General features: G+C 31.3%; 1 pseudogene across 1 annotated transcript; it reads right to left on the bottom strand.

The window, feature by feature from the left end:
- Nucleotides 1–2,312: 2,312 nt before the first annotated feature.
- LOC114195574 lies at nucleotides 2,313–4,226 on the bottom strand (annotated as a pseudogene). The gene has a single exon (XR_003606513.1). The product of XR_003606513.1 is annotated as an aspartic proteinase PCS1-like (transcript).
- Between the last annotated feature and the right edge of the window lie 5,573 nt (nucleotides 4,227–9,799).

Genomic DNA, 9,799 nt, shown 5'->3' with positions numbered 1-9,799 from the left:
CATAGTACAAAAACTTATCGCTTCAGCAAAAGGTTAAATATATTTTTACTTTAATAAATAAAAATGAGTTATATGCTTATAAGCACCATGTAAGAGAGAGATTAATAAAAATCTCAAATAATTTTGCATTAATTATACTCCAAACAAACCAATCAAACGAGTTCTTGAAACATAATTACAAAAATTACAATTGCAACAGAAAGTAGATTGGTTGGAAACAAAAAGTTGAAACCCTTTTGCTTAGATGATTAATCGTTGTAGAGGCAAACAAAACCTAATTGAACGTACACCAATGAAATTTATTTGACAAAAAACAAGTTAGGTGTGGAAATGGAATGGGGTAACCATTGATCATTCTATATTTTGTGGGGGCATGTGTGGAGAGATTTTTATGCTTGTGGTGTGAATAGCATTACTGTATTTCCTTTATAAGTCATATTTTAATTTATTTTTGCTATTATTAATAATTACAGGCTGTGCATATAAGTATTACTTTAAGAACAGTTAAAGCCTAAGAAATCAGTAGCAAGAAAGGAAATGAATCATAACCTATTTGTTTGGTTATGAAAATTAAATATAATCAAAAGTTGACTTCATAATGAGTTAATGTTTTGACTTTAATTCAAAACAAAATAATATTATGACTTCCATATTATTTTACTCATATCTTTTTTATTTTCTAATATGATCTAGTGTAAATTATTTATTAATATATTATTATTTGACGTTCTTTAAGATTAAAAAACTGTTCATAATTACTAATGTATTTGCTTAATTTGATTAAAATGGGGTTAACTTTATTCCCACAAGGGTGTAACATTATTTTGTTAAGGACTTTAATCATACGAAAGATATTGTCGGGAATTAGAAGTGTCTCGGGCGGCGAACTATTCGAAAGTAGCTGTTCTTGTCCCATCCCACTTCGTTTCTTCTTAGTAATCGTAAAATCTTGTTCCTTCACTTTCTTCCTTCTACTACTAATGTCTTTGTCCTCTTCTCATCAAACCAATACCCTTTTACCTTTTTCGCCAAATCTTATTTTAAACTACTATTATCATATTGCTAAAACCACTTTTTGTGGCGGCATGCCCATTCTTTTCTTCTATCAGATAACTTTGGTTAATAGCACCATTAGTCAATGTTTTAGGGGTCAAATTTTAAACATAAACATGTTTCTAAGATTTTGCCTCCTATATTTTATGTTTTCTTTTCTCACACCTGCATGTCTCTCGCCATTTTACAATCTCGTGTTAATCGTCGATGATCTAAATTATGTACTTTTTTTTTTCTTTAGTTGGGTAATAGTTGCCATTGCCAGCTCATTCCCTCTTTTTGAAGATTCATCCAAAAATGCAAAAAAAAAAAGGAAACAACTTTGGCTTTGCTCACAAATTAGCCAGGGTTAGCAACGTGAGATTGATGAATAAAGATGGAGTGAGAGAGACAAGCACGTGCCAATGAGACAAAGAGAATCAATTAAATCAATTAAATTGTAAAAAAGAAATATAACCTACAAATTACATCTCTTTTAACAAAGGGAAAAAAAAGTAAGTTTCTTTAAAGTTTATTTGTCTAAAATAAATTATGAAAACATATAAACTAAAAAAGTTATTACAAGCATATATTATGCATGCCATAGAAATGCTATGCATATTCATATTATTGATTGTCATTGAAAATTATACTAATCTTTGTTATTACATGAACTTTATATTTAAATTGTAAAAATTTAAACTAATAATGAAAAGGGTGGTCCTTAACTTAACACTCGTTAATGAAAACATATATGTGAAAGGTGAAGAAAAGTTGAGTAGTGATATTGAGGCAATGCAGATTTAAAAGAAGCAGTTAAAGATATTGCATGAATGGTGTGATGTAGATTTGAATTCGAAATAGAGAGACAACTGTTTTGAAGTAGATAAGTTTTGGACACGAGAAAGCAATTGCAAGTTGCAACATTGTGTGATGAATGCTACCAGGTGTCACATTCAAACCTTAAGACCGCCACTCTATAACTTCTTCATGGTCCTCCCAACTTAATTACCAAAACAAAAAATTTTGAACCAAACACACAAAAACCATTTCTATTGGATGGGATAATTCATTTCCTTTTATTAATCACCAATAATACACATTTTTTTTTACTTCTTTAATGTGCTTTAAAACTACGCCTGCATTGCCAAACAAATTATTACTAAAACGCGTTCCAGGGTTGCCGAAAGCGATTTCGTATTTATAGTAATTTTGTCTATGAACGCCTAAAAGGTTCAAGAGGAGGAGGACATTCGCAATATAGTATATATAACATTATATTTAAAAAAAACAAACCAATGGTTCATATATATATTAATATTAAATTTATAATAGACATACTCTAATTAATCCTCGTATATATACAATGTGTCATGGTCTCGTTCATATTACAGAGAACAACATATTTATGTGGCTTCCTCACACATACTCCAAAACCAGCCCCACACGTCGATCTTAAACGAACCACGTTTTGGTGTCATCATGGCAACAGCTGCAGAACTTTCTTTTTCTTCATCGCTCTTGGACCGTGTGATCAGTTTCAACTTCATTATCATCATCATCTCACCGGTATAACACTCCTCATACACGTGACACGTTGATATTTCCTTCGTACAAAATCCCTAATTACCTACAGCTGACACACGTAAGGTACGTGCACCATTACGTATCTAAGGGTTTCCCTCTATGGAGCCAATCTGCTACAATCAGCCGCACCGAAACCCACTCTGCGATTGGCGAGATCAAACTCCACCCACAGATTCTGCTGATGGAAATTCCCGATGATGTTACTGGCCGCACCTAATTTATCAGAGTTGCCAATCCCGACGCAATGGACCCCACCCTCCACGGAAGCCAGAACCCCCTCCTTGGGAATCACTATTTCCACGCCCTTCTCGAACTCAAACACCATGTCCCCTATCATCCGTCCGATCTCAATCGCATTCCCGTCGAAGCACATGTCCGCAATGCCACCGTACACGTAATCCTTCTTCATTCTTGGCCCCACAGTCCTCACTACTTCCGCCCGCACCTTATCATAAGCCTCATTAACGAGGTAAGTAAACTCGGATCCGGAGTCAATCATGGTTTGACCCGACCCGCCAGCGTCGGCGCGAAAAACCGCCGGCGAAATGTTCAGTTTTCTGCCCCCGATTCTTATCCCCTGCAAGGCGACGGTATAAGCCAAGGGGTCAAGATTTGGCATACGTTGACTCTGAGCAAAAGTCAACATCGGGATAAACCGAAACCGGAGAGAGTTCGGGTTGTGGCCCAGGTAGAAGGAGCCTGTTGGAGTGGATCCGGGTCGGGTTTCTCGGTGGGAACGCAGTAGGAGAATTTGGTAATTTTAGATTGTGAAGCGAATGAGAGGCGTCCACGGTTCATTCCCAAAATGCCCCTGGGGTCGGTGGACTCCGTGGCGCAGCCGAGGATCAAAGGAGGGGTAAAAAGGGAACGGGAGAAAGTGAATTTTTCTCTGACGAGATTTCCCTCGGCGTAGGTACCGTCGGCGTAGAAGTAGGAGTAGTGACAGAGGCGGTTCTGGTCGCAGGAGGTGGGGAGGGTAAAATCGGGAATCCGCGGTTTGCAAACGGGGTGAGTACAAGGGAGATTAGAGAAAGTGGAGGAGCGAGAAGGGTCAAAGGACGCCGTTGGAGGAGGCAGCCTGGGTGGTTTTTTGTGACACTGAATCCAGGAGAGTTGGCTTCCGGTGTCCAAGACCATAGGCTGAACCTGCGGCGGGGTCCCAATGGGAAGGTTGACGATCAAAGCCATGGAGTAATTGAAGGTGAGCCTGTAGTTATAGGGAGAAGAAGGCGAAACGAGTCGCGTGGTGTTTCTGGTGCGGTTTGTGTACACAATGAGAGAGTCGCGTAGCATGTTGGAGGCGGTGTTGGTGGGGAGAGGGAGTGAAGTGAGAGGGAAAGAGAGTGAGAATGAGGTGTGGTTGAGTTGTGCAGAGGAGAGAAGAGGAAAGAAGAAGAAGAAGAGTAGTGTTGGAGGCATGATGATGTTGTTGTAGGAGAGAATGGCATCGCAGGTTGTAACGGTGTGTTGCATATATATAGAGGGAGGAAGGGAAGAAATAAAGGGAAAAAGAAGACGCGTTTTGATGGGTTGAGTGGGGTGTATGTTGTAATTCTATTTGGGAAATTGAGATCTATCTGTGTGTATGTATCTCTGCATCTTACGTTATGTTTTGATCCCACCCAATTAAATTTGGGGTGAGATATTTAAAGTTGGAAGGTGTGTCTTGCTCAGATGGTTTTATAATTTCATTTATGTGAAGGGGGTATCTGTCCTATCATCTTTCTTTACGCCCCTTCTTTATTACGCTCCCATACTTCTCACTATTTTTTAAATACATTTTATTTCAATTATGCTCAATTCTAGTATTTGCTTCTTTTAACATATGCACCTATCCAATTTAATTTTATTATTAATATTATATATTTTTTTAAACACATAATATATTTCAGTAGTTTAAGAAGTTAGTGGTGTGTGAATTTTGGAAGATTAGATAAAATATTAGAAGAAAATATTTTTGTTGTAAGAAGGAGGGTGACATATGATGTTGGTGAAGAACAGCTGGTTCTTGGAAGAAGAAGTGGGTAACCCAACATTTTGTCACTGTAGTGGTACGACAGAAGGTGATGTTTGTTTGGGTGGTCAACTCCTCAGTGAGTGAAAAAGAAACAATACTAAACTGTTACATCCCCGCCAAAATATTTTCTACACTTACTTTTTTTATTAAGGTTTCTAACTTCGATTTTTAATACTTAATCTTTAACGAATATATGTAAATTTAGTTTTAACAACAATTTTATTATTTTTCAAATATTTTTACTATTCTTAAATTAATAATATTGCCATACAATTATTTATTTAAATATTTGTAGATATACGTATACTGGTGCGTGATACTAAATTATCAATAAAAATTAATATATTAATATTGTTAACTTAAAAGTGACAAAAATAGTTATCAATGTTAAATTTATGTGTTTATTAAATATTAAAAATACTGAAAATAAATTGAAAGTGTGAATTTTATTATTGACTCATTTTAGATTTACCAAAACTTATTTAACCCTATTTTTCTATAAGTGGTTTGATCCCAGCTCATAAAGCATACACTTTCCGCAAGTTATTACTTAATGCTTCATTTCTTTATTTCGGTTAGTCCTATATCGTAATCCAAAAGGGTTTTGCTGACTCACTCAATAAAAAATAATTAAAAACCTTTCCAAAAAAATTACACATAAATGTATAAAAAATATTTTTATATTTAAATCAAAACCCTATATTTATCTAACGCCTTCTTCATTAGTTAAGTTGGAACACATTATTATGAATTAGCGAAGATGATGTGAATTTTCACAATTATATGAAGATGCAAATGTGATGCAAACCAATTCATTGAATCAAAATACAACTACACACAACAAGACGGTGCAAGTAAAAACAGCGAATGTATAGTATAAGTGCATGTGCATACAATCTATAAACAATGTGGATATTATGAGGAGATTTGAAGCATTTGTTATCTTCATTAAATTGTCTACTTCTGAGTAAAAACCAGTGAATCAATTGTTATCTAAAATATTGAGCCGCAAATTCCTTTGTCCCAATTGGAAATCCTATAACTTTCTTTCCATAAAATGTTTGCACATTTTGTCACATTATAAAAATTGTTTACTTTTTTTAATCAGCAAATTTTGTTTACTTGCATCTTACTCTGTACAGCTCACAGATTATGTCTCCCGTTTCAATGCATGCGTTTGAAAAAATATCCGACAAAAGCATTCAAATTATTTAATATTTTGTCACTACGTAAAACAACCATCTAGATTGATAGCTATCTAATCATCAGTAGGCGAAGCAAGTTAGGCAACTATCTTGTACCAAAATTATATCATTGTTTGTTACTTCTCGGTAAATATACATTTTTTTACAAAATTTCTGTCCTGTTTAAAATAGCATTAAAATAAAAAAAAAAAATCTTCTGTTATTCCTAACCTTTATTCATCTTAGTCGATTTTGACCATCGATTCTGATACCAGTTGTTAAGTCTATAGAAGAATAAGTTTTATTAGAGAGAACAAATATGAGTTCAACCACATAAGGCATTGACATCATTTTCAATCTAAAACCTTAAGATAATGAATTTACGAATCTTGATCTTTATATAATGCTCTACCTTCTCTTCTCATCTCTAACCAATACGAGACTTTGACTCACACTTAGATTCTTAACAATTTCAGGAAAATACAAAAATGTATTTAATACTCATCATACAAACGTTTGCTCAATTTTATTAAAAGTTACATAAAGTTTATTCAGAATAAAGTTTGCAAGAGAATAATTCAATTGAAATAACACATGTCATTCGAGTGTAGAGATTGTTGAGTGGACAATGCATGTAGATAAAGAAACAAAATACAATAGCCACATACACCATTAAATAATTAATTGAATGCAAAACTGAATACTCAGTGAACATCAAACAAATGATGTTGGAGATATTAAATTCCCAAACACATTTGAATGCATAAAAACTAATTCACGGGTCATATAAAAACATTTTTGACCAAAAATCACCTGTTAGAGATTGTCCCCAGTCTCACTAACATTTCATTGTGAAAATGGCATCAACAAAACGAACAAGAATGTAATCGACACTTGGTCTGCACCGGAGAGCAAATGAAAAAAAAAAAGTTATGCAAAATCATATAAAACGTCAAACTAACTAATTATAATACAATTTTTTGGTCTCTATTAAAATAATATTGTCTGATTATACCTAGATTAAAATTACTAATAAAATATTTGCAGAAAAGTAATATCTTATTGATATGTATAAACTAATAAGAGAAGAATCAAAGTATAGAATAAAACAAGAAAGACTAATATAAACAATTCGTATCTATGGGCTATGTTATGCCGCAAACATAAAAAAGCAAAGATTAGTCGCATATAGTCATAAGCAATCCTAAAAAAAATAAAAAATATTAAATAAAGAAATAGAAATATAAGAAAGTGTCAATCTAATATTCAAACTTTTTAATTTCTAAAAATTTGATATTAGTAACAAAAAGTTCTCAACAAAGTTACCATGCCAACCCATTGTTTAATTCCTAATAAAAATATAAAGCGGTCAAATTAAACTGCGCTGCAGCTGTGTATGTACATTTATAAATACAATTTATACACACTTTTAATATGTATTTGAGCTTCTTTAATCTATTTTTATGCTTACTTTTGAATACTTAAAATTGGTTTTGACAATTAAGACTGAAAATGATTTAATCATAAAGAGTTTGATGATGTATATTTTAAATAACTTTGATTTCGTAGGTGGATTGAGATAAAAGTTTAAGACAAATATACAAAACAATGTCATGGTAAAAGAAAAAAACAAATGTTATTTTCTTAAAGTTCAAATTTTACCATAGTTGTATTGATTATTAATTATAATTTTTTTTAAGCGATTGACTATCTGTCAAGCAAATATAGTCAAACAAAAATAACTAAATAAACAATGTAAATAAGTAGTCGAATAATTTATAATATTATAATATCATCGAACATTAATAAAATATTATATATATTTTAAACATGGATACACAAGTGCTATCCATATGTATTTACATTAGTATATATTAAAATAATATATTAATAATGACAGTTACGTGATTATAAATGACAAAATTTAATTTTTTAATTTATTTTTTAATTTTAAAATATAATTTAAGAGTAAAATATAAATATTTCTTTTGACATTATTATAGCTGTTTTTCATCTCTTTTATTTTAAAACATACTTAAAAATAAAATGAAAAGCATCAACAAAATTTATTTATTGTTTTATATGATTTTTTATATTAATCACATATTTTTACACGTTTTAATATGTGAAAACAAGTAAGATAATATTTATATTATTTAGTTAATAAAAATATCAAATTACATAAATTCATTTTGAAAAAATCAATACTTAATAAACTAATAAAATTTAATCAAAACTTACTTAATGTCTAAAATTATGAAAATTTTGAAATTTAATTAAACAAAAAGTACATATTAAAGAATAATAATAATTTAATCCACTTTTTTTATCAAATTTTAACCCACCATTACTCCAATCACTTCAAAAAAAGTGAATTAAAGTATCATTATCCCACATTAAAAGATGAAAATGTAAATAATGATTGCTTTCTAGGGATTTCAAAGCGAGTCAAACTCGTCGAATTAGCACACCAGCCTGTCCGAAAAAAGGCAAATCGGATTGGAATTTCGAATCCGCCAACCCGTTGTGGTTTAACCCATATAATTTGCTAATCCGTTTTTTTATTATTTTTTTACTTTTTATGTTTAAAATTTATATATATATATATATATATAAACAAAAATTTTAAAAAAATTAAAAGAAAATGAAAAGAATTAAAATAAAATAAAACTTGACAGGCCAGCCCACTAGTTTGTCCTAAAACAGGACACGTTGAATTGTGCAACTCAGCCCGACCTAGTATTTTTTGACGGATCAAAAGTTGGACGGGTCAAAACAGATAAGACTGACCCGTTTTTCACTCATGCTGCTTTCTCAATTTAGTGTGCAAATATTATAATAGACGTGTTGGAAACTTCTATCTTAATTTCATAATCCCCCGAAAACATATTTTCCTGATATTTTTCATTGTTATTTCTTCGTAATTTAAAAAAATATATATCTTCTTAACTTAACCAATGTTATACAATATATCAAGATAAAGTGTTCCATTAATTTTATTTAAAAAATTGACCAATCCTATTTCTTGTGATTTTAATGAATTTTTCATCAAAAAGAATCAACCATCATTAGTCGTTGCCTTTATCATTTTTTTTTTCTTTTTATCGATAACAATATCACAAATTATATTCCTCATTTACATTTATTTCATAATCCTAAAATTACACCCCAAAATAACTGAAACAAAAATGAAAAACACTTTATTGTCTTGGATGGATGTTAAAAGGTCATATATTTAAAACCAATTAACCTATTTTATATATCTAACCCATCATTAGGGTTTGGATAATAGAGTTCCTACTTTCTGACCAAACACATTTCAAACAGAAAAGTTTTGTAAAAACATCTTTTCAGAATTCACCTACATGTCATTTATAGCCTTGTTCTCATCCCAGAAAGAAATAGTGGAATTAGAGGAATACTGTTACTTGGTAAAAATAAAATGTTTATGACATGACCCACTCAATGATTGAAATTGGCCATGTAGGTCGGAATTGGACCCTTTGTATAATATATAGTTTTGTATCAACATATATCTTCACATAATTTTTTTATGCAATAATATTTAAAAAGCTTAGTTTATAAAAAAAATAACAACTCTAATTATATATTATATGAAGGTTAATTATTTAGACCGGATGATCTAAAAGCACATGGTATTTTTCCATAGATATATAGGAAAGAAAGAAAAAAAAATGATAAACATATAGTGAAATTGGATATATAAATAATTATTGAATAAGTCAACGAAGGTAGTTTTATGTCTTTGGATGAGCTTGAAGAGAGCCATTTCCACTCATAAATTCTTGCTCTGTACAAACTTAGACCACCAGATATCTCGTGGGACATCACAAAAAATCATAATTAATTAATATATTGCATAACACTCCATATCATTTATCAATAGTGTCTTTCAATTGACAGAGGATGTTTAAGAAAAACGTAAGTATCATTCAGATATACTTTATTTTTTAGAATA

This window comes from Vigna unguiculata, chromosome 1 (assembly GCF_004118075.2).
Source record: "Vigna unguiculata cultivar IT97K-499-35 chromosome 1, ASM411807v1, whole genome shotgun sequence".
Taxonomy (NCBI): domain Eukaryota; kingdom Viridiplantae; phylum Streptophyta; class Magnoliopsida; order Fabales; family Fabaceae; genus Vigna; species Vigna unguiculata.
This window is presented reverse-complemented; position numbering and strand designations above follow the sequence as displayed.